Below are 23,907 nucleotides of genomic sequence, written 5' to 3' on the forward strand. Positions count from 1 at the left end.
CTAAGGTTATTCACTTTATCAGCAATCAAATCTACCGGTTCAGGAAGTATAGCATGTCAATCTTCTAGAAAAGCTTATTCTGATAGTAAATAGTGGGTTTTCTATAGAACCAGGAGTTGGACTTTGATGATCCTTGTGGGTCCCTCAGAGTCTTCTGTGATACTGTGACTCTGAAAGTAAACGATCTTTGAGACAGTATTTAACGTATGAATAAAAATAGGATGGTTAAGTAAAAAGAACATTTGATCAGCCTTTTATCAGTCAAATAAGAATGCCTCTGTTAGCTAATAAATTGACAGTTTAGTGAGGACTTCATCTACATAAAGTCCTTGTCATCTTAATAAAAGAGGGCATTCTAAAAAGCATCTAAATTATATTTATGTGCCTGATAGAAAAATGTAATAATAATCTTTTTACTTATGCTGAAGACCAAGCTAGCTGTTGTCTGTAATGAAGTTTGAGTGGTTTATACCTACTGAGGATCTAACCTCATCCTTTTTTTGAGCTAGATTTGTTAGCAGTTTACTTATGAGTAGAAGAGAACACGGAATAGAGCAAAACCGGGTCTGAGCACTGAAGCTGCTTCTCCAGGCAGCTTGTGGCGGTAAAAAGATAAGATTGTTAAGTAGCAAACATCATTCTAGGAGTTGAATGTATGTACTCTATTTCTAGCTCTGATATGGGCTTGCTATATAACTTTAAATATCTCACTAAAACTCTTAACTAATAGACTTGTTATCTGAAAATTACAAACTGTCAAGGGCATGTTTTTGCATCTGGATGTAAGCTGTGGTTTATGAAGCACTCTTAAATGTCTAGTGGAAAAACACTATTTGAAGTCTTGTTACTGGTTTGATGTGTGACATTGATAAAGACAGAGCAGTTATTATAAGACACACAACTGATGAGAGGATGCTGCATGAGTACATCCCATGTTAACTCTTTCACTTTAGGTAAAACTGTTTGATGCTCGGACTTTGGAATGAAGCTAAGCACTTGAGTCTTCTGAAGACTTGTGTGTATTTCCTTAGACTGAGAAAGCAGAATGATACAGGACAAGCTTCAAGCCCAACAGAATGTATATGGATGCAGAGAGGAGAAAGATGGGCCACAGTGATAGAAGGGAAGCTCACAGCTTAAGGATCTGAAGGGTCCAGTGAAGAGTAGACAGCCATGAACCAGAATCAGTTGCAATGCTCCACTTTTAATGTGAGAATCCTTGATGTCCTTTGTGCTGCAAGAGGCATATTAGATCTTGTTGCAAACCAATTCTTGGTCCTCCTAATCAGAACCAGAATGCATTCAATGCTCTAATGCAAAATGCTCATATAAATTACTTGCATTCTTCTACTTTAGTTGACAAGTCAAAACAACCCTATATGAAATGGGACTGCAATATGCTTTGACAGCCTATGCACAGTGTTCATTGATAAGACAAACATTTCCTGAGGTGCATGATAAAAAATCAATCCTAAAAACCCTAGTACCCAAGACAGACTGTGCAGGCTGCCCACTCAGGCTACCTATTGATCTTATACGGAACTGTTTTAGCTTATAAACAGTGGGTGACATGGTGTTATATTTTCGTGTGTTTTTTATTAGTTAACAAAAACAGGAACAATATTTGAACAGCACTTCTGTGTTTCAAGAGGTAGGTGCTTTTGAGGCACATAGAGCTGACACGCCTCAAGGCTATACCTCATTAGTTTGCTTATGTTACCTAGCTATATATCTCTGGCAACAGAGTAGGTGTTTTACATGCAAATAAAAGATGTGGGCGGAGGAGGAAAGAGGCCTGAATTATTCACTTTTCTGCCCTGCAGCTTGTGTAATTGTGCGTGCTATGGCAAAGTGAATGTAAAATACCACAAGCAAGGTTTGAAGCTGCTATAAGTTGATACAGCCCTCTTGAAGCTGACAAACGTCCTGGGCAGCTTCTGTGAAGGGTTAGACCTGCATTATATTCACTGCTGTGAATGACTGTAAAGAATCAGGTCTGAAGCCCCAGGCTTTGTTTATACATACTAAATAAGCATAGGAAATCAGGGGGGAATGATCTGAAAGCAGAGGTCTTCAAATGTAACTTTGAGATGCACAGGCTTCTACACACCTGTACAGGTAATTGGACTCCATTTGGGCAGATAGATGTCAGCTGGCTGTTCTTGAAGAGTATGGAAAATTGGGGGAAGAGGAGAATTCCTGTTCCAAGCTATTAATTGACTCTGTTTTTTGATACTTCATAAACAATATAGATTGGGAATAAGACTCCTAGACAATGTGATGGTGGCATTGGTCAGTACACAACACAAATGCCAGAAAAATGTGTGAAAACCAGAATGCAGTTTCTGAGTTAATTAATTGCTCAGCACTGGTAAAGCAATGTAACCATTTATTAAAATAGACAAGGTTTTGTGTGCAATTCACAGCTGAATTGCCTGCTAATTAAGAAAGAGCTAATACTCATTTAGATAATAGTCTTGTCAATAACTGTGGACAAAAGAAAGAAAAATTTTATTAACTGGAAAAAAATGGGATGGATGACTTCTGGATATTGAAATCTGAAAAAATTAATGAACTTGAGAGATATTGATACAAAATCATACCGGACACTTCCTGTTGAGTGATTACGTTCTATTAGACATCTGTCAGCACACTTTTTTCTCATCACTCATCATTATCATTGGCTATGGTTTTATTGTGTTTTTGATAATGTACTTGAGGGAATATTTAAATATACTGTGTGGGAGTAAAGAGGATGGGAATAAAAATTTGATTGTATGAATTTGACTGTTTACCTACTGACAGAAATTCCTGACTTTATAATGTGTATAAAGACACAGTTTTCAAATATCCATAGACATCTTATTTCCAAAACTTAGTGCAGGGACAGTCCAAGCCACAGGTGGGGTCTGGACCCAGTAAAGGACTTGGGTCTCACAGAATGTACCTGGTGAGGTAAATGTCTTGCAGAGAGTGATTCAGAGTGGCTTTCCTGGGAAGACATGGCAATCCAAAATGAAAAAAAAAAGTGAGCTCCCAATAAGTGCAGGGACATTATGAAAGACATCCTAATTTTCACCACTGATGGCTCCATCCTAATATGTTTCATGGGCCAGGACCTTGCTTTGTTCTTTCAAGAAATCTGATCAGTATTGACTCTTTCCATTTACATGACCAACAGTGTTGTCCCTGCCATCACCACTTTAAAGGATTGCTTGGAGTTTATGACTTGCCTGGAAAGTGAGAGACTCAGATTTGCCCTTCTCAGCCTTCCAAAAACTTCTCTTTCAGACTTACACCTTAGAGAAAAAATGCCTGGGCTTGGTAAGAAGTAGATCTGAGTTCTTCAAGTCAAACAGGTAAATTGCACAATGTGAACCAGATGTCACCTTGATTGCAGGCATCAGACAGAAAACTTAATAGTTCTTTTTATGACACACTCCTACAGTCTCCTCAGGCAAAGATTTCACTTTCCTCCATGCCAGAGAAGTCTGCATGCTTTTTGATAGACCCTAGGAGTAAGCTTTGGCATATCTAATCTTAGAGACCTCTAGTGTAAACTTCAGCTTCTGACTGAATCCCTGAGATTCCATTTATAGACAATATAAGGAACAGGACTCTCCTGAAGTCTTAACATATTTTAAAGCAGATGTCCAAAATAGGTTGGGTGAATCCTGCCTAAAAATACATATTTCTTTCATCTGTGGAGTTTAGGGCAACTAGCTCAAGATACATTTCTAGAGAAAGGTGTGCACATCAGTGACATCCATATAAGATAAATCCCTCTCTAGAGTTAAAGGTCTCCCACAACTAAAAGTCATTGAAGGAGGTAATAGAGGGTGAGAAATAGACACTGATCCCTGCCTCCTTCAACTTCTTTGTTTCAGGCTTTTCCTTTCAAATTTACAGAAATTACACACAATTGTAATCAGTTGTCCCATTGTGATAATCAGAAAATCAGTTGTGTTTTGTTATTGGACTTTTTGCAAGGATCTGTCTGGAAGTCTGCGTGTCTTCTATTTTGCATTTCTAAAAGGACTCAACAAAGAAAATGGATCATTGTAAGTAAGTTTGAGTTAGAGCAGCTTTTCTGGGAAGCTTTTTGTGTGTTTTAGCTATTCCCCTTTTCTGAAGTTCATTCTCGTGTTGTTTGTGTTTATAACAATTTCTCTCTTGAAAACTCTGAGCATAGTACAAACATGGAGAAACTGGTATTCACATAGTGCTTTCTTTTTTTTTTCTTCTTCCTTACAACTGCTTTAAACTGCATCTGAATGTTCTGGGTTTAGTGAGTTGCTCCTTGTGGACCTAGTGAGCTCACAGTTTATTGACCTTGACATTGATCAGTGGGATGTGACCAGTAAACTTGACTCTAAAACATATTTTAGCTGCCAGTTTTAATTTTCAGCATTCTTAATGGAAAAATGCAATGATATGTTGCAAGATGCTGGATGTCTTGGAAACCCATTATATTTACAAAATAACAAATAGAAGGAAATGAGCTAGTCGCCGAAAAGTTGTGGCAAAGAGGATACTTGTTCAAGCTTCACTTCAAATGCTAGAACATGCTGACTGTATCATCAAAAAGTTAGGAATATATGTGGTAATAGAGAGATTTCAGTCCTGCATGACTATTACTACATAGCTTTAGGTTGTTTTTCTTCAGGTCTCGGCCAATTTTCAAGACTGAAACTGTTCTGTATTCAGATAGTTCTGCCAAAAAACCTTCAAGTAAAACCAAAGTAACTCATGTGTCTAATTCAATCTTTACAATTTGGATTTTTTGAAAATGAATATGTATAACACAAATTTCATTTGCAAGTCCTTTCTGATGAACACCTATTACCATTAGGGAACTTGTCAACAATCTCTGTGTAACAAAGTACATTATTAAGGAGATTTCCCAGATAGCAAAGGGTAAAACATGGATAGCCAATTGGTGGGAAGTCATTATTTGTCAAGCTCATTCTAATAAACACTCATTCATTTGGGTTTTGTTTGCGGTGCCCAAGTGGAGAAATGCAATTTTGTGGGATTGTTTACTTTGCAACTTGATGCTAAATCAGGAGGGATAGGCCTTTCTTGGCAAGGACTGCAAACACTTCTGAATCCAGAGATTAAGTTTGCTTGTCTCTGTCTGTACTAGATGATTTTTCATTGCTACTGCTGATGAACATGAGGGCTTAACTGATGGCCATAGAGTGAGGACAAAAGAGGTCATTTGCTCAAGGGGCTTAACACTGACATCTTGAAGAGAGAGTCCTTGGAATGAATTCAGCCATATACTCACATCAGGGCCATCTATTGCTATTTATTATAACTTCAAACCCCTGCCTCTTTAAATCAAAGAATCATTAAGGTTGGAAGAGACCTTCAAGACCATCTAGTCCAACTGTCAACCCAGTACCAGCATAATCAACTCTAAACAATATCTCCAAGTGCCACATTCAGATGCCTTTTTGAACAGTTCCAGAGATGGTGACTCCTTCCCGGACAACTTATTTCAATGCCTAAGAATTCTCAGTTAAAAAAAAATATTCTAATATCTAATCTGAATCTCCCCTGGCACAACTTAAGGCCATTTTCTCTTGTCCCTTCGCTTGATACATGGCAGAGGAGACCGACCCCCACCTTGCTACAATCTCCTTTCAGGTAGTTGTAGAGAGAAATGAAGTCTCCTGTGAGCTTTCTCTTCTCCAGACTAAACACCCCCAGCTCCCTGAGCCACTCCCTATCAGACCTGTGCTCCAGACCCTCCACCAGCTTCATTACCCTTCTCTGGATACACTCCAGGACCTCAATGTCTTTCTTGTAGTGAGTGGCCCAGAGGTGAACAGGATTCCAGGTGTGGCCACATCAGTGCTGAGTACAACAGGACAACAACTGCCCTGGTCCTGCTGGCCACACTGTTCTTGATACAGGCCAAGATGCCATTGGCCTTCTTGGCCAACTGGGCACACTGCTGGCTCGTGTTCAGCTGCTGTCAGTCAGCACCCCCAGGGCCTTTTCCACCAGCTTTCCAACCACTCTGCCCCAAGCAATGCCCCAGGTTGTTGTGACCAAAATGTTTTAATATGTTTTGTCTTGAACAGTACAGAGGACCTATGTAATCACTGTTGTTTATACTTACATAAAGACATCCAAGATCTTACCAAGAGGAATGTATTATCAAAAGATGGGAAGAATCGAATTTATGGTGACATGATTCTTCATGACGTTAAAGCTTATCAGGCATAGGTTTACCAAGACTGTGGGGACACAGTCCAAACTCATAAGTAGTCCACTGGCTTAGAAATCCTAACATTCAGGTCTCTTTGTTTTCCTATACTCACATTTATGTTAGATGTGGAAGTTCTTTTGATCTTATTAGGTCTCTGTATAGAGGCAGTGTGCATGCAATAAAGGCTAGTAAAACCCATGGACCATAAAAGTCTGTGACCACACATTGTGAAATTTACTTTGATTTAGGGAGATGAACAAGCATCAGACTTACAGCAAACTTCAACCCAGTTCCCTACAATTTATTCAGTGAGAGAACAAAACTTTACTGCATGCTTGAGATTCACTTGGTCTCTGTCTCAACCTGTGTCTCTCATCAGTTTCATCAAAGCTTTTAGGAGATACAGAAGCATTTTGATGAAAAGCAGACTAGGTCTGCAGGGTGATACTGAATTTTGATTTTTTTTTTTGGCAACCCTGAAGTTTTTTTAAAGCAAAGTACTGTGGCTTTTAACAGAAAAAAGTGTGATTGTAAATGGTTTAAAGTAGAGCATCTAGACAGGAAAAATAATATTTCATTTCATTCCCCCAAGCTCTTAAAAGCATCTGGTAGCTGATGAACCTTTCAGTAGCAGGGAAGTAGGAGGTTAAACTGAAAATTTCATGCAAGTGTCAGATTCCTTCTCTTTTGAAGGGTCTCAACAGCTTTTACCTATGCTCTGGCCTAGCTCTTTTCATGAGCTGGTAACAGCTCTGAAAGGCATTATTGTTTTTATTTTTGTTACCAAGAAACCTTCCCTCCCTTTCGTTCCTAAGTTAAAAATAAAGACAAGTAAAACTAGCCAAGCAGTTCTCTCTTTCTCCCTAAATCACCTTGATGTTTGTTGTTCCAAACAACAGCTATGCCTGGCTGTTTGGTAGGCTGGTAAAGAGATGAAGGATATTTGAAAAAATGATTTCTGCAGAGCAAGACTCAAGGAGAAAATACTGAAAACTTCTTTTAGGCTGTTTCCTCTTGGATTATTGAACTTCTTTCTGTTCAGTCAAGGTATTTGGACAGCTATTCAATCAAGCTCTTTCTTAGACGCCATTTGACAACAGATGTCTGTGCCAGGGTCACCTCACTCCATTTTCACATTCATCCTAACAGCCTCACCATCTCCTTGTATCTTACTGCAGCTCACATCTCCATGTAGACTCCCTGTAACTACCAGTCTGTCACCTCTATGGCTTAGATTGTGCCAGTTCAACAAAGCTCCCCCATGCTATTTTATTCCTGGCTCTTCCTCTTTTATCTTCTGGTTCTCCTTACTCCATTGGCTCCTTTCTGGGCTACCCTGCCTCTGCCTGCACCCCTACCACTTCGCTGCATGACATGTCCTGATGTTGACAGCTGAGCCCTCAACACTGTCTCTCTATGCTGGCACCAACACCTGAAGCTGGACTTCACCCTTTGGTAAATTTTGATCTGTATCTTGAAATAATGATCCATAATAATAATCATTATCATCATCATCATTATTCATCATCATCGTCCTCCTGGTGATCTAGAAAGACACCATTAAAACTGCTTACTTGTAATTCATCTTCATGACCATGAACATAAGATTCAAGTCCAACTCTGTAGCAGAGGCCAAATTCTACCGGTGCAGAAGTAGAAGTTAAAAAGCCCTCTTATGTATTGGATGCTTACTGGATGATATATTCACCTTTACTGCCATGGGCAAGAGCAGAAGATAGACTGGCACTGAATCTACCTATAAAATGTTTACACTCTACCCATTACAATAAATGAATGGGCACCGAATGCTGGAACCTTGGTAATACTGGCACTGAAATAACAGGCATAAGTTTTAGTTGGAATTGGTTGGAGACATCATCCTGGTCTCCTGTCTTTAGCAGAGGCAGTTGTTCTCAGATGACAACCAGACACTGCTAAAACAGAGCTGCTGAAATAGCATCTCTAGGATGCTGAAGAACTACGTATATAGGAGTATGCAACTGGGAAAAAACTGCCATCAAACTGCATTTGAAGCCTTAAGGCACCCAGAAATCTCAGGAGTATATTGAAAGCCCCACATCCAATAAAATGGGAAGACTGAAATTCTTTTTTTTGTAATACGTAAGATGTTAATCAAGTGGAGCACTGTAGCAGTGTGGACACTGGGCAGGAAGACAATGGGTGTGATGAAGGAGACACTAGTTGCTAAAAGCCATTGCCTCGCTAGTCAAAAGAAAATCTGAAAGATATCTGTTGATCTACATAGGGAATCACAGGGTCCCAGAGGGAAAGTGAAATGCCAGCATAGGGTGCCTGGAGAATTTCTGCTTTTGGGAATAGCTCCAGCCCCACTAGAGCCTGTTTTTGCAATCTCACCATGGAAAGTAGGCAGGAGTTGAGTGGTTCATGTCACTCCAGGACATTTGATGCAGGTCTGAGAGCAGAGTCTGGCTGGCACTCAACCATTTCTCTGCTCTTCTCTTCCTGCCAGATGCAGTCTTTTTCTTTCTTGAAAGCTACTGATCATGCTCCTTCAGTCCAACGGTCTTCATGTGAATATCAGGCATGTGGTCTGAGAAATTTCTTCTTTTTCTCATCAGTTTCTGCACTGACTGCAGGAGGGAAGCAAAATTCTGGCAAAACTGCTGCACTTTTCTTTTTTGAAATAAGGCAACTAGCTAGCAGTGCCCTCTATCACAACCTTTTAAAGAGGTGCCCAAAGCATAATAAACAGACATTTATAAATCTATTGCTGTCACAGAGCTTACAAGTTCTTAGTTTAGTTGCCTGTGCTTAGCTGGTTGTTTTTCTTCTGTATAGCAGCATGTATTTAAAATATTCCTATGCAGATTGCAGCCCATTTAGATCTGAATCCTGTTAGATGCTGAGCAAAATTTGAATAGTGCTGAGAGATATCAGCTGCCAAGGAAGAGAGAGGAGGCTCAAAGTAGTCTGAGTTGCCCAGCATCTGGCAGAGTGCCTTAACATTGACTTGTTCTTATGTTAGGATAAAACTGGCAAGGAACAGGGAAGCAGTTTAGGGCTCAATTAACAAACATCCTTTAAAAAATGTATTTCACTTTCTGCCTTAGGCTTTGCCTTAGGGCTAACCCTCTTCACAGAGCTAAGACTAAAAGAGCAGAACTGCTTATATACATAATATCCTGTAAACAGTCATCCCCTCTATAATGTGGGTAATTTAATATATCTCAATGTCACAGACACCTCTGGAAAGGGAATCAATCAGGCTGGTATTAGGTCAAATTACTCAGTAGAATATCTAAGACTGATTTTTAAAGGTTTGGTTTTGTTTTGTTTGTTTTCTGTTTTGTTTTGATTTTTTTTTTTTAAGTTTTTGTAGTGTTTGAACTGGGACAATTAAAATAGTATCTGCTGAATTTGAGCATAAAGTAGGCTGGGCTGAAGAAGTCATATGGCACAAGGAGACTGTTGCTTTGTCAGAGGCGTGTAGTATATTGTGGTGGAGAGAGCAAAGCGTTCCTGATGTTGGAACCTACATTAGACAAATCTCATTATTATGGCAGTGGCCACTTCTTTCCTATTGCACTTCACAAAGATCCAGAGGGCCTATGCTATAACTGTGGGTAGTTTTGACTAACTCCCTTGTGTATTCTTACAAAAGGTTGTTATGACAAAGAGGAATGTTTTTTTTTTAAGAAGTGTTTTTCGAGAAGCAGTGGAAGTCATCTCTGCAGAGTGACTGTGACAGGGGCCATGATACTGTGATTCACCTTCTAGAAGGAGCTACTGCCTGGAGAGAGGATGTCCCACTGCACCTCTTCTTATCTGCAAATCATCTAGGAGACCGGGGAATTGAAACTCTTCAATGCATTACAATTCTTGTACTCCCTTAATGGGGTCAGTGGCCATACTACCCTTGGCTGAATTTTCTGAGGTTTTGCAGAGGTCCTTGGGCAGAAGTTAAAACTAAATCAATAAAAGGGCAAGACGAGCATCCATCTGCTTTATCTTGCTAAGTTTATTTCTGATTATCTGACTTTATGAGACCTTTTCACCTCTCCTCACATTCAAGGCAAATTCAGAGGGTATCAAGGGAGATTAAATCCCTCCAGACCAAAGGGGTTCACTTAGTCTTCATTCTGTTTGTCTATACAGTTTCCCTAAGTTGCTATGACAGTGTCAAAAAAGAAGATCTACCTAACACTTCTATTTATTTTTTTCATTTTGAAGAGTAGACAAGAGTGTGTCTAATCACACACTTTCTTCATTCCCTTTGGAGAAAGGCACAGAATAGTGTTTCTAAATGGAGCTGACTCAAGATTTCTTAGTACCATAAGCAAAACTGACTTTTGCTGCCCACTAGATTGAGCTTGGGGCTGCTCATACCATGGGGAAGAAAGAGATAGCAAAAAGGATATGGAAGAAGATGCTGCACAGTGAGATAATGAGCCCTGGAGAGCCAGGCTTGCTGGTTTTACTTCTGGAGAAGGAAGAGGACACAGGGCTGACCTTTGGGAATGAGACCCACTGCCTCATTTCCTTAGCAAGACAAGGCACAAGAACCAGCCCACAGGGAGTTTTATACTGGCTACCATAATTCTGAGCAACTATAAGCATGCACAGGGTCTCCTAAATGTATCCAAGTGGTAGTAACTGATCTAAGTGTATAAAATGCTTTAAAAAACAGAATGAGTGACAAATTCTTGAAGCAAACCTCTTTTACAATCATACAGTGTTATTTTTATATTCATTCTTGTTTATGAGGGGGACCCCTGGTGGTCTAGTGGTTAGGATGTGGCTCTCTCACCGCCGTGGCCCAGGTTCGATTCCCGGTCAGGGAACTCCCCCGGGCAGATGGAGCTCGTCAGCCCTGTGAGGCCATCTATCTAAGAGAAGGTCACTCTAAACAAACCTATGTCCTGAGGACCTCACTGCCATTGTCCAAGCTTGCTTGGCCCCAGCAGATGAACCTTAGGATTAAAGGGTGGGCTCAGTTCAGCGCATGCTGTGTCTCACCTAAAAAATCCATTGCGCAACCTCGAAAGGTAAAAAACCTCTCCCAAAATCTTCGTTCGCGAAGACTGGCCATACATACTTGTTTATGAATTGAAACTACAGTTGTTATCTAGATTACGTAAATTCAGTTTTGCTCTGGAAGTTTAATTTTATTTTTTTAAGATGTGTGATATGAAAAGAATACTAGAGTATTTAAAATTTCCCCTTGAAAAGCCATTCAGATTTTAAAGAGGACTCAAATATTGCTGTCAGTTAAAGATGGATAGTAGTTTTTTCATCTTTGCTGAGACGGGATTTTTTTCCTGCAGTCTGGAATACTTGAGTGCTTTGTCTTCTGTGGGGGTAAAGTCCTTTGTTTTCTTACTATAATATATTTTGATGTGGCACCTGCTGCTGTTCTTGGTAGACTTATTCATAATCTAGTTTTACCCACAGATCTAATAACGAGTGTAGTCTATGTTTTTTTCAGTTCTGTTTCATTGTCCACCACTATTATTTCATATCTTAAGCTGATAGGGCATGAAATTGTCTACCAATTTCCTTGTACGGTACCTGGTTGACCAGAATTCAAGTGGGATCTCTCAGTATTATGTCCATCATAATTAGCCATTCATGTTGCATCAGCAGGAACAAAGTCTTCTGAAGAGCTTGCAGCCCTTTCAGTTATAGCCTGACTACCTTATATTTTGTTAATCAGGCAGAGATGTTGCATATCTTTATCCATAATGCCTTTTTCGGCTGTGCCTGTATAATCTGCTTCTTTCATTTACCTCCTTTTCTCTGCCCTTCTATTCTGCTCTGCATGTCCATTTATGCCCTTCTCAAATAAATAGTTCAGACCTTTCTGTGGTATATTCCACAAAGTCCCAGCTTACAGCCTTTCTTTGACTTTTATGCTTACTTGACTGGACATTGTGCAATTGGATGAAATCCTGACTGGGTTTAGTAGAGTTGCTTGTGGTATAGATTAGGAGAAAACTGGTTTGTTAAGTGTGTAAAGTCACCAAAATTCACTGCAGGATAAGGAAAGGAGTGGTTTAAAAGAAGGTCTTCTGGGTATTTTGAAAAACTTACAGCAGGTTATTTGGTACTTTGGTATTTCCCAATACTGTCTAATTTATAAACCAGAATGGCAAAGATGCTTGCAAATGAGAGTGAGGCTCATAAAGAAAAGAATCATTAAGACATTTCAGCTCCTCAGGAAATGAAGACTGCTGAATGTGTGTGTAAGGATGAGCTTACAGTTAGAAAGCACAATTTGTAATCATAGCCTGTGAATTTTTTCTACCTGTATCCCAAATTGCCTGTAATTCACTTAATTTCTCCCATTCTCAGTGGCTATAGCAGTGCAACTTCACCTTGTAAAAAATATGATGAAGCACAGCTTTGTTTCTCTTGAAAAGCAGTATAGTATCCATTTGTTGAGAATCAGTTTGCGATTCATGGACTGAAAATACTTTTTCTTCTTCTCTTTTCTCCTTCCCATACAAAATATTTGCACTCTTGACGCCTCTTTCATCCTCCTTATGTTCTAGTTGCTCGTCAAAAAGTCTCCAAGTTGGCAATATTTCATGCAGGACCACTGCACTATCTTCAGCTTCACTGCAATTAATAATCTCCCCTGTCCAGCCCTGTGTTCCGAATGTCAAGCTAGTTTTGCTCAATATGACCAGAAAGGTAGCACATGTTTCCATGTTGAGTCCCACTGCTATTTCTGGAGGTATCTCCCATTAATCAAGAAGGCTACTTTGTTATAGTGCAGCTAATGTTATCACCAAACTTAAGGTACAAAGTTGGAATAATAATGACTCCTGTTTTGTTAAATGGAGTTAACACAGCTGAATAGCTTCCCTGATGGTTTATTATATTAGTCTTTCGGCACATTGACTGATTTGTTTCTATTATCATGAAAGCTTTTGTCTTATGAAAATTACTTAGGACCACAGGTCAATGTTTTTCATGTCACATCTCCATAAGAAGTACATTGCTTCATTATACTTTGTATTCTGTCACTGCAACCTGTATGTCACTTAAATTTATTTGTCATGAGACCACTGCCAGGCTGCCATTAGATTGTTAAAGGATATTCAGGAAATGTTGTTGCAGTAACCTTTAGAGGAAGACATATGGAAATGGACTATATCTGTTAATTAACATTTCGATATGCAAGCCTTCTGAAGTATAAGGCCTGGTATGGATCACTACACATGAGCAGAATATTTAGAGGGATGGTGATCCTGGTTTTTTTCTGAGGCAACAGATGCTCCAAGTTCAAATTGTCTGTCTGTCTATTTAAACTAGGAGACTAAAATGTTAAAGAACAAAAATGAAGTCCATAGAAAGATCAAAATATATGTCTCTTTTCTATCCATCCACACCAGTCTCCAAAAATAAAATGGCCTGTGATGCTTGTCTGTCTCAACAATGTTTAAAAATTGCAGCTCACAGAAAGAGAACAGACGGCATAAGGGATACATAGGAAAGAAGGAAATGTTGATCAGTTTGAGAACCCATGGGAGTAGGTTCTGAGGTGTTTCAGGTTAAGCTGAACCAGGGATCCCAGGCCTTGGACACATCACCCTCCCCTTTGGAGAAGGCAAATAAAAAATTGGAATAAAATTGGGAATAAAAAATTGGACTGCATGCACACAAACTGAAGCTGGGGAGAAAAGAGCTTTCCTGCCTCAGACACTATGATCTCTAACAAGACCTGTATTTTAAGGGATATTTAAAACATTAATTGCTCATACTTCAGGACTGGTCAGAATTTCTGAAGCTAGAGTTTTTAATGCTGATCCCACAGTATGTACATGAAGATGGCATAATCCAGCACTGTTGAAGAAAGAGGCTCACTGCTTTTCTGCTTGCTAAGCTTTCATCTGCATTGGTTCCCTGACATGGTTTGGGTGTGGGGCTGCACAAATTCTTGTGGCAGCATAAAGTAGCATAGGAACATGCTGGGTTTTTGGATGTGGCAGAAGGGAGGAACTGTGTCTACCAAAACAGATTTGGATTAAAATGGGAGCAGTAGTCCCAACAGGCAGGGGCTAACAACATGGAATAAGGATAGAGGGCGGTTGAAGCAGGGGCTGGTAGCCCAAGCAAGTATGCTTATGTGAAAATATACATGGATAAGTGTGATATATGTGAAAAGCATAGTGATAGACAATGAAAATAAATCCACAGGCTAAGGAGGACAGAATTGTTTGCTCTAAAAGGAATAATGTTGTCCATCAAACCTGGCAAACACCAATTTTGCAAGGTTTGACCTACCTGACCCCACTGTATGTTAGCCAAGAGCTGCAGCACAATCTGAAGAGCCCAAAAAATGGGTAGGGAGCAACTGAATACAAGCTTCTTTCCTGTGAACATTAAGGTAACTGGAGGAAATTGAAAATTTGTGGTGAACTCAGACAAAAGACTGATGGCTAAATCAAGCTTTTTGTACTTTCCCAAGCATCAGGTTTCATAGACAGCACTGTGAATTCTGGTTATGTGCATGTGCCTAGGTAGCTATGCTCATGGCATCTCTCCAAGCATTAGCATGTTTTTGTTCTTTTTGGTTATTGCCTGGCACAAACAGTATAAAACAGGTTGCAGGAGCTCTATAATCAAGCTGAAAATATTCAGAGAATGCAGCTGTGGCTTTACATATTTGAGAGGAAAAACTATTGAGAGACCAGAAATATAGGAAGCCAATATAATTATTGTTTCCATGTTCACTGTTGTCTCACTCAGGTAAAAACCAAATCAGAGGCATTAGAAAGAATTGCAGTGTACCTTTCATGCAGGTTGCTTTTCACTACAGTGTATTTCAGCATCCAAAATTACACTGCTGGAAAGGTTCTTTCTACTGAATTTGCTGCTTTCTTTAGAGTTATTCTTTTTCCTTATTGCTTATAAGCTTGAGGCTAACCAGTAATTCTCAAAATTTCTTGCTTTTCTGGAGCTAGTTTGCTCTGTGAAGCAAATCTGGATGCCCACAAGTTTTGCCTGAATTTTGGGGTAGCACTAAACCCTGTTTTCACCTGGGTTAGGTGAAACAAAATGCATTGTAATGTAGACATAGAAAAAAAGAAATTGCTTTAAGGAATATTCCAATGCAGTTCACTAACCATTAAGTATTGTTCTACTTTCCTGAGCTTAAATCTCTACTGACATGAATCTTTTATGTCTTGCAGTGCAAGTTGTACTACTTGGATAACTAATACAGTTAAAGCAGAGCTTTCATTAAACCTCATAAAGTTTGGAGTTAGTCATGATCTTTGAGCAATTGTCTCCATTTTGTGATATTGAAAAGTTTTTACGTTTTAATAAACAAGTATTCTTGAATGTATTCCTTGAATGTATAACTTGATTTTAGCCATCACTGGTTTAAAAAAAAAAAAGTAGTCTGAAACGTGTTTTTGAGACAGTAATTTGCAGGTATTCGCCCTTTTCCCCTTTTTATTTGTGGCTCTTAATGTAAGTTTATTAGCATGGGAATTAGAATAACGACATTAAATAAGATAAGCAGACAATGACAGAGAAATAAAAGGGAATTGTGAAAGTCACAGAGGCAGTTCTAACAAAAACAAGGCCAAAGCTTTTCTGTGTATATAATTGTGCCAAATTCAGCAACTGTTAATGGAAATTATACATACTGAAATATGGCATGGTTTACCTGGAGTAGAACATAATAAAGTTATTGAACAGTTTCTTTGTTTGAAAAACATACTTGGGGCTACCCTAAAACTAATAACATTTTTAGACCAAAGTGGTAAAAAATATATTAATTTATTTTGCTTAGAATTCCAAGCTGGTATCTTGATGAACTTCATGAGGTTTCTGCCATCCTAGTTCCTGAGTTTATTAAGGTCCCCGTGTATTGAAATGTGGCTTGGTATCTGTTGTAACCATCATTCCCCTAAAATAGACATATGTTAGCCTTGTTTCTAGTCATCAGGGACATCCTCTGACTGCTGTAGTTTTTCCCAGATGACAGGCAGTAACCTCAGAGTCATGTTGAACACCTCTCTGGACAACCAAAGGAGCCACTTACATTTGGGTATGTCCAGGCTGTGGGCAGCTCCTGGCCTACTGCTCCCCTACTGATGGTAGCCCCTCTTCTTTGCAGACTGTACAAAACACAAAGGTCCAGAAGCAGGCTTTACCTGTGAAGATAAAGGGAAAAAAGGTATTTAACCTTTCCAGTGCTAGTTCTTCTTCTCTGCCCGTCAGCACACCCACATTTTCACTGCAGCTTATTTTTGCAGGCTCATGGACCTGTAGAATCCCTCTTTGTGAAGCCTTTGAGCATCAGATCATTTTGGCTTTCCTGATTTTGTTGAAAACATGCAGTTGTAATTGTTTTATTCCCTCTTCTTGCTTCCATTGCTTGTGCATTCACTTTTTGCATTTTAGCCCTCATCAGTGTCATCAGACTTCCTAAGCCAGCTGACAGTTCTCTTTTTACCTGTTTCTGAGATCAAGAAGTGTTCTGCCTGTTAAAAACACCCTATGAATAACATCTTCTGTAGTCTTTTTCCCATAAATAGATGGACTGGAAAAGAGGAAACAATCTGTAAGAGAACACTTCAGTAAAAGCAATCTGTTTGATAAAATCATAATAAAATGCAAAAGTTATTAACAGAAACTGTAGGGCAACAGTCTTTATCAAAAAAATATTTTACTGATGTTGATAAACCGAAATATTTTTTCTTGGTCAGTGTCTGTTCTTTGTTAATCTCTTCTCTCCCCACTCTCCATAGGGAATGAATACCATGTAACCAGACAGCCATAAATCTTCTGCTGCAGACCACTGATAGGAGTCTGTAGACCACCAGTTTGGGAAACATCTGCTTTACACTTCTAAATGGTTCAAGATTTGTGTAAGTCAGACACATTCTGGTATTATATAACTAAATAATTTTATAGCCATGTTCATTGTAAAGCTAAGAGGTTCAGACACTGTATGAACTGTTTACTTTTGCAAATTGTCTCTCTGATAATTAGGTGATAAAAGGTGAAAGTGTATGTGAATTCTAGATATGTCCTTAAAATGTTCATGAAAAGCTATGTGCTGTTTACAGTCTGTGAAAGAAATCCTTGCCACAGTGACACATGTGGTTACAAGGTTTGAGCTGGGTTTTTTTTTGTTTGGATTTTTTTTGGTATGAAACAATATTGCTAAACAACTAAGGTCCTATTATACTGGTATTTAAGGTAAGGCTCAGCTATTCTTACTTAATAATGCAACTGACATGTAGAAAATACTGAGTTGACAAACACTCAGAAAATATTTTATTGTCCTAACCAACTTGAGTAGTTCAGGCAAAGACAAATACTGGTATTTGACCTTCCTCTGTTGCTCTGCCCTTTTATTACTTTAGAATGAGAGATACTGTGGAAATGCTAAAGTATTACAAGGGGGAAACAATTTGACTAATGTAGATTGAAGTGTTTTATGAACGGAAACTGAAACACAAGCTATAGAGAAATCACTTAAGTCACTACTGAGATGCATCCATCTCTGGTAATGCATAAAAGTTAATTAACAGTGCAGAGAACTGGAGGCAATTCGGAGAGAAACATTATTAGATGAGGATGTACAAAGAAAGTGAAATGCCTTTCAGTTTACTGACTAAGGATAGATGAATATCTGCAAATGTCCATAAGTGACCTTGACAGCAAGGAGGGAGAGTCTGTTTGGAGATGTTCCTTGGGGTGCTCAGTCTGTGGGAGTAATAGGATAAAAGAACAGGTGATCAGGTTGTGATGTGAAAGATTAAGGCCTTTTCCATCCTAATATCTGGCAGCTATTGAAGGCTGCCACCATACAGCCCATAAATGCAGAAAAGAAAACGTTTTTACTGATTGAACATACTCATATATGGCCACCTAATGTAAATTGCGGTTTTCTGTTGTACATATAGCAACTGCAAGTGGAGAACAGAAAAAGCCACTGAGTACTGGATACATTTCAAGACAAGGAATAGTAAAACCATTGTTTTGTGTATTTAAAGCTAAACTAGAAACTACTGCTTCAAGTATTTTGAGAACAGTCCTGCTCTCACAAGGAGGCGGACTTAATAATCTTAATAAATCCTTTTAGACTGTATTTCTTGTTAGAGGATGATAGAGTTTCATAGTGCCAGCCCTGGATAGGCTCAAAAATGTTATTAACCTCATGCATCTATTTGCATAGACCTTGCTGTTTTCATTCTGGGTTTTTCTTTGTAGGGACACTTGTGCATAGAACACTTGGTGGAAAATAAGTGCTCAATCTGTGCCTGCTCCTGATAGCTGAATTCTCCTATCTTGAGTTTTCTTACCATTTTCTAGATGGATTTGGGATATGGAGTTGGTGAACAGTTACAGGCTACTACTGGTGTAATCAAGGAGAGCTAGGATGGAAGAAAAGCCTCAAATCTCCCTTGATTGCATGTCTTCTGCTGCCACTTTCTTCCCTCCTAGATTTTTCAGAATTTTCCCGTGTTGTAGGTTCTCCATGCATGGTATATGAGTTCTCATATCACTGTCAGTATTATGGGACTTTAAAGCCTTAGCCCTATTTCTTCTACTCAAATGGTAAAATGAAATGGATCTCTCTGCATCTTTATTCAGGTTAAGAATTAATAATATTATTAAAAATCATTTCTGTTCCATGATCAGTTTGTCCAGAAGCTCTCTTTCTCTGTTGATATCCAGAATGAAGATTTAATAGTGCTGCCTCTTATTTTGAATGGCATAGGTAAAACTCAGTAATTAGTCAACCTGTGCTGTTTAAAAAAAAATAAAAAATTGTAAAGATATGACCTTGCTCCTTGCTTGTTTGAACTGAATCCTTGCTGTATGCCTCATTGACTAACTAGGCATTCAAATAGTTCACATACAACTCGGTGATGTTTTGATGAGTGACTGAGCTCTACAAATGAAGGTCCAGCAGAATTCCTGGGAAAGTGAGCTCTGTAACAACTGGAAGCAAAGCTGTATTAGCTGGATCCTTTCACTTAGCCATTGCTCTAGACTGTGTGAGCTGGCAGTCAGTTGGGAAAAGGAGACAGAAATATCTTCTTGAAAATATTTCTGCTCAAATGAGTGAGGGTATAGATCTCCTAGTTACACCAGAGTAAAAATAAAACAAGAGTGAGACAGGAGGTAGTATGAAAACAGCAATTTGAGTTATTGTCACAAGGCAGCATTACACATGGCATCCCATAATGTATGAGTTAATCATCACAACATTCTTTGAAACGAAGTAGAAAAGTAAAGAACATGACAAGACTTATATTCAAATGCAATAAAATCTTATTTGAAAGTTGTTTACATTTTAAAAAGTAGTAAATTACAGGTAGCTGAAACTGGTCTGTGAAAATTCAAGGAACTTGGCAGAATTCATCCATACAGTGAAATTAATTTGAGGCTGGTTTTAACAGCTGGTATATTTTCCTCCATAATGTGTCTGCTGATTGCAGCAGGCTCCCCCTTGCTGGAGACTGAGTTCTGTGCAGCAGCCCTTAAGAAAATAGTGCTGGCAAACCAGGCTCAGACATAATGAGGGAGTTTAACTCTCTTTGCACCTTATATAGTTCCTTCATTGGTGTAATTTAGAGAAGTACTGGTGGAGCACAATTACTGCACTGTTACCTGGACTCTGCAGGACAATGACAGATTATCACCAAATACCTGTGACACCCAAGGCAGGCCCTCCCAGCAATGTTCCCCATTGCTTCTGACAAGAATATCTGCACTTTGGCAGGTTGTTTTACTCAGCAGAAAGGGGCCAAGTGGGGCTCCCTGTGGGACTTCCCATCCTTGTGCTAATCTAGAAGTAACCAGGAAAGAGAGAAACAGGAGAAAAGACAAGATCAATAAAATAAATGAGGTGAGGAAGAAAAGCATTAAAGCAACAGAGACAAAGCAATTAAAGCAAAGCAAAAAAAATAAGGACAGAGGGGCAAATCCACTCTCTTGTCCAGGTACATCCCTGGGGCATCCCTGACTGTAATGGATATCCTTGTGGAGCTAAGGCATTCCCTGAAACATGACTTTTGTCATGATGCATGAGAACACCTTCTAAAAAGCAGTCGTGTGATGTATGCTATCCAACCTTCCCTGAAAAATTGAGACCTTACTGTTGATATGGGTCATGATGTGGTTATGGGTCCTAAGTGCTAAGAGTTACATATACCCTTGAAATTAATTTGGCCATTGTGTACCAAAATCTAATTTATTTCCTCATCATCTCCCAACCATTAAATTGCTAGAGCTGAGTTGTATAAATGCTTTAAAGAAAGACAGCTTCTAGTCACTAAGGAATATTGCAGAAAATTTGCCTTCCAAGCATGGTTATGTAACGCCCACTTATTTTAATTAGACTTTAGCTCTCAAAGTCCCACTTTACCTAAGTGGCATGATCCCTGAAACACAGTAGAGATCTGTGATAGCAAATGCAATCTATCTGCTCCTTTCAGCAGTGACTTCGCCTTTAATATTATGTCTCTCAGGCATGTGAGCCCCAAGCAGCTACTTGCAGTGTTGTCTATTATTAGTGCTTACTCAGAATAGGCCTTGTTCTCTATGAGAAGTGCAAGAAATGTCTGTGTAAGCATTGCATAGCTTTAATTCTCCTACAGAAGAGTGGTCCTCTGGGAGGAAAGTCAAATAAACATCAGCCTAAACTGTACTCCAGGTAGCTGAAAACCAGGAACAGGACCAAACCCAATTATTCACAAAGTGATGCTGATGTTAGTCTTTTCCCAGGAAGATACACCAAGCACACACAATTTTTTTTTAAAGTAAGTAAATTTCAACTAATTAAAGGTTTCCCTTCCTTCTAGTCTTACTTGAGAACTTTTTGCTGCATTGAAGTCTTTGGCAAGCATGAGAAAGGTGTAGTGATTACATCCATTAACTCCTCTACCTCTGCAGTCAACTGCCTCTTCTTCCTGTTTTCTGCAGTGTGTGCTGTTTCAGAATATGGAGACCTATTTGGCCAGGCACTGAATGAATACAATTTCAGTGTACAAACCAAAAAAGAAAGCCAAATTGTACATTTGTCATATCCTAAAAGGATGATTTGTGTATATAGGTGGCAACAATCCGTTTCTGTTTTTTGGTCCAGCATTTCTGCACTTCTAACTGAGCGGACCAAACAATTTGTTTCCATGTAATCATGGCAAGCCTACAGGAAATTCCTGATAATTGTGTTATGCTTTGTTACGATGATGAATTACTGCATATGTTTCTGCCATACTCATTAGTCTTACTTTGCAGTCTTCACCCTGCATGTGCAGAGATAAATTGGACACTGAGACTAAAAGGCAGTGTCCTAATGAACCATATTGGTTTAAGGTCACCTTTTTTATCTCGCTTTCTGACATCAGCTGCTCTTTTGATTATGAAAATGGGAGACATCATATGTTTTTCTCTCATTGTCTGATTTATAGAAAATGCCATCCCCTAGTAAAAAAGCAGAAATTAATTCCAAGAATAAGTACCTTACAAAAAAACAACAAAAAAAAATATAATCCTACATATAGATAAAACTGTCTTGGAACAAAAAGGAAGTGTGGGCTCTGCCTGGAGAGAAGAGATATAGCTGATAAAAATTCAGGAGTATATAGATTGGTACGGGAATTTGAATAAAGCTGTTTAGGGAAAGGGAATAAGCAAGGCAATAATTGAATGATACAACCCATAGTGAGCATTTGCAGCAGTTTGTTTTACTGAGTGGATTGTTTACTTCTCAGAGCAGTCACTGCAGTCAAGCAGGAAAAGAAATGCAGTCGAGCATCTGCTACATGTCTTCTTTCTCTCAGTGGACACTACAGTTTTTGCCAGACGTGACACATACACACAAGAGGTATGTTGGGAAGAAGCTCAGAGAATTTACTCGGTCATCTGGCAATATCTAATCTAAAAGAATAGATAGACAGATAATCTAAAAGAATAGAATAGATAGAACCACTTAATGGACAACCTGTGCTTGACATTCGCTATGGTCAATTCCTACAAAAATACTGCAGTGGAGAAAAAATGAGACTAAATGCACAAAGACCACATGAGTAATAAGATTTTCAGAACTTTTTTGGGGGAATTTGGTTTAGGGAACTGATTTTTATAGAATATTGGGCCATTGGCAAAGTTACTGTTTTTTTGCTTAGATTCTCTTAATGAAAGGCGACTTCTCTTTTGTCAAAAATAGACTATCAGAAGCTGGATATGTGTTTCTATGTAGGTATGCTGTCTCATCGCTTCATGGGTCTTTTGTTTCCTTATGTCTCAATTTACCCAAATTGTGGTGACTTTGCAGTAAGAGGGTCAGCACCAAAATGTCTGAATATACCTAAATGCTCAAAGATTAGTAGCTGATGCCATCTCTGCCTCAAGATTCTGCAGCACAGGCCAGTTCCAGCTTGGAGTGTAGCCAAGTTTGCCATCTACTGAGCTTGCATGAATAAGCTGAGAGGTGTGAATTTTTAGTTCAAATGCTATCCAGTGATAATGCATCTAGATGACTTGAAAACCCGAGGTGACATAAAATGTGGAGTTAACTTATGGCCATCTAAATCTTTTCATATTGTTATGCCTTAAAATGACCCTTAAACCCAAAATCACTCTTCTGTAACCCTTTTGAAAGTATTTACTTTTGCTTTCTGCTTGGCTGGTTCTAAAGACAGAGTATGCAACAATCCTTGTACTCTTAAGGAACATATATGAATGAGCTTGTGCTATGTTTTTCTTTTGTTAGTCTCCCGAACAATAGGAAGGAAACCACCATAAGCTATTTCTTAAAAGCGCTGCATATACTGTGGCAATAACACAGCCTTTCCAGATATAGCTGTTGAAACTCCTAAATTTCCAGAGATTCATCTGGAAACTGAGATACCTAAATTTATTATGTAGAAGTCTGTTTGTGGCCTAGAAGCTTGCTTCAGTCCCTCCCCCACAGGAACTGCTAGCATTTCAGATGCCCTAGAGTATGCCAGGCACCTTGACAGCTCTGGGAGACTTATTGCCAGCAGACAGGCAGGTTATGCTGTTCATCTCAAATGGCATGGGCTCCCTCTGCGTGGGCAATGCATTGAGCCCTCAGTATCAAAGCCCTTATTAGAGTCAATATTAAGGTCAAGATCGGAGTCACTGGAGCTGAGGGAGTGATTCAGCTCAGCAGCTGCTGGTTCCCTTGGTTGGGGTGGACTGAATCGTGCTCTAGGTTGCACTGGCTGGATTTCTGCTGGTGGCAGCAGAAGGATGAACAGCGGATGAACTTGTGTGTGCCTCCATATAGATAATTGTGTTTAGATAGCCTAAACACAAAAATATTTTGAATGGTCAGGAATTAATTTTTAGAATTTGAAAAGATAATGGCAGAAGCTCTCTTCCAGAACTAATACAGAGCAAGCAGAGCACCTATAAGGTTTAAAGGTCTCATGGGTAAATACTTGTCCTGCGGAAGGTTATAAGGGGAAACAGTTCTTTACCTGGTATACAAAAATTAACATATAAGACAGACCAACTAACAAATTACCTTTCAGGCAGGTTACTAAAGGAAAACAGAGCCTATTGCTTTAAAATAAGATGTTTTTAAAATGCTAGAAGGCTCACTAATGATTGGTGGAAGGTTGGCAGAAGTTGAACTGGAACTAGACAGCATCATCACAGTTTTTGACTGCTCTGATCCCAGTAGCTTTGTGGGGCATTTT

At 39.1% G+C, this 23,907-nt stretch overlaps 1 long non-coding RNA gene across 2 annotated transcripts in view; it reads left to right on the top strand.

Moving 5' to 3' along the window:
- LOC113963108 overlaps positions 1–23,907 on the top strand; it is a 165,766-nt gene that overhangs the window by 81,196 nt on the left and 60,663 nt on the right. The window contains exons 1-2 of one of the 2 annotated variants that reach the window (XR_003532645.1): positions 16,375–16,394; positions 16,969–17,088. This is a non-coding gene — a long non-coding RNA (uncharacterized LOC113963108). Of the gene's footprint in view, positions 1–16,374; positions 16,395–16,968; positions 17,089–23,907 lie in introns of those variants that run through there. The other variant, XR_003532643.1, reaches the window with a different exon arrangement.

This window comes from Neopelma chrysocephalum, unplaced genomic scaffold, assembly GCF_003984885.1.
Source record: "Neopelma chrysocephalum unplaced genomic scaffold, ASM398488v2 Primary Assembly neopelma1_24, whole genome shotgun sequence".
In the NCBI taxonomy this organism is placed as follows: Eukaryota; Metazoa; Chordata; class Aves; order Passeriformes; family Pipridae; genus Neopelma; species Neopelma chrysocephalum.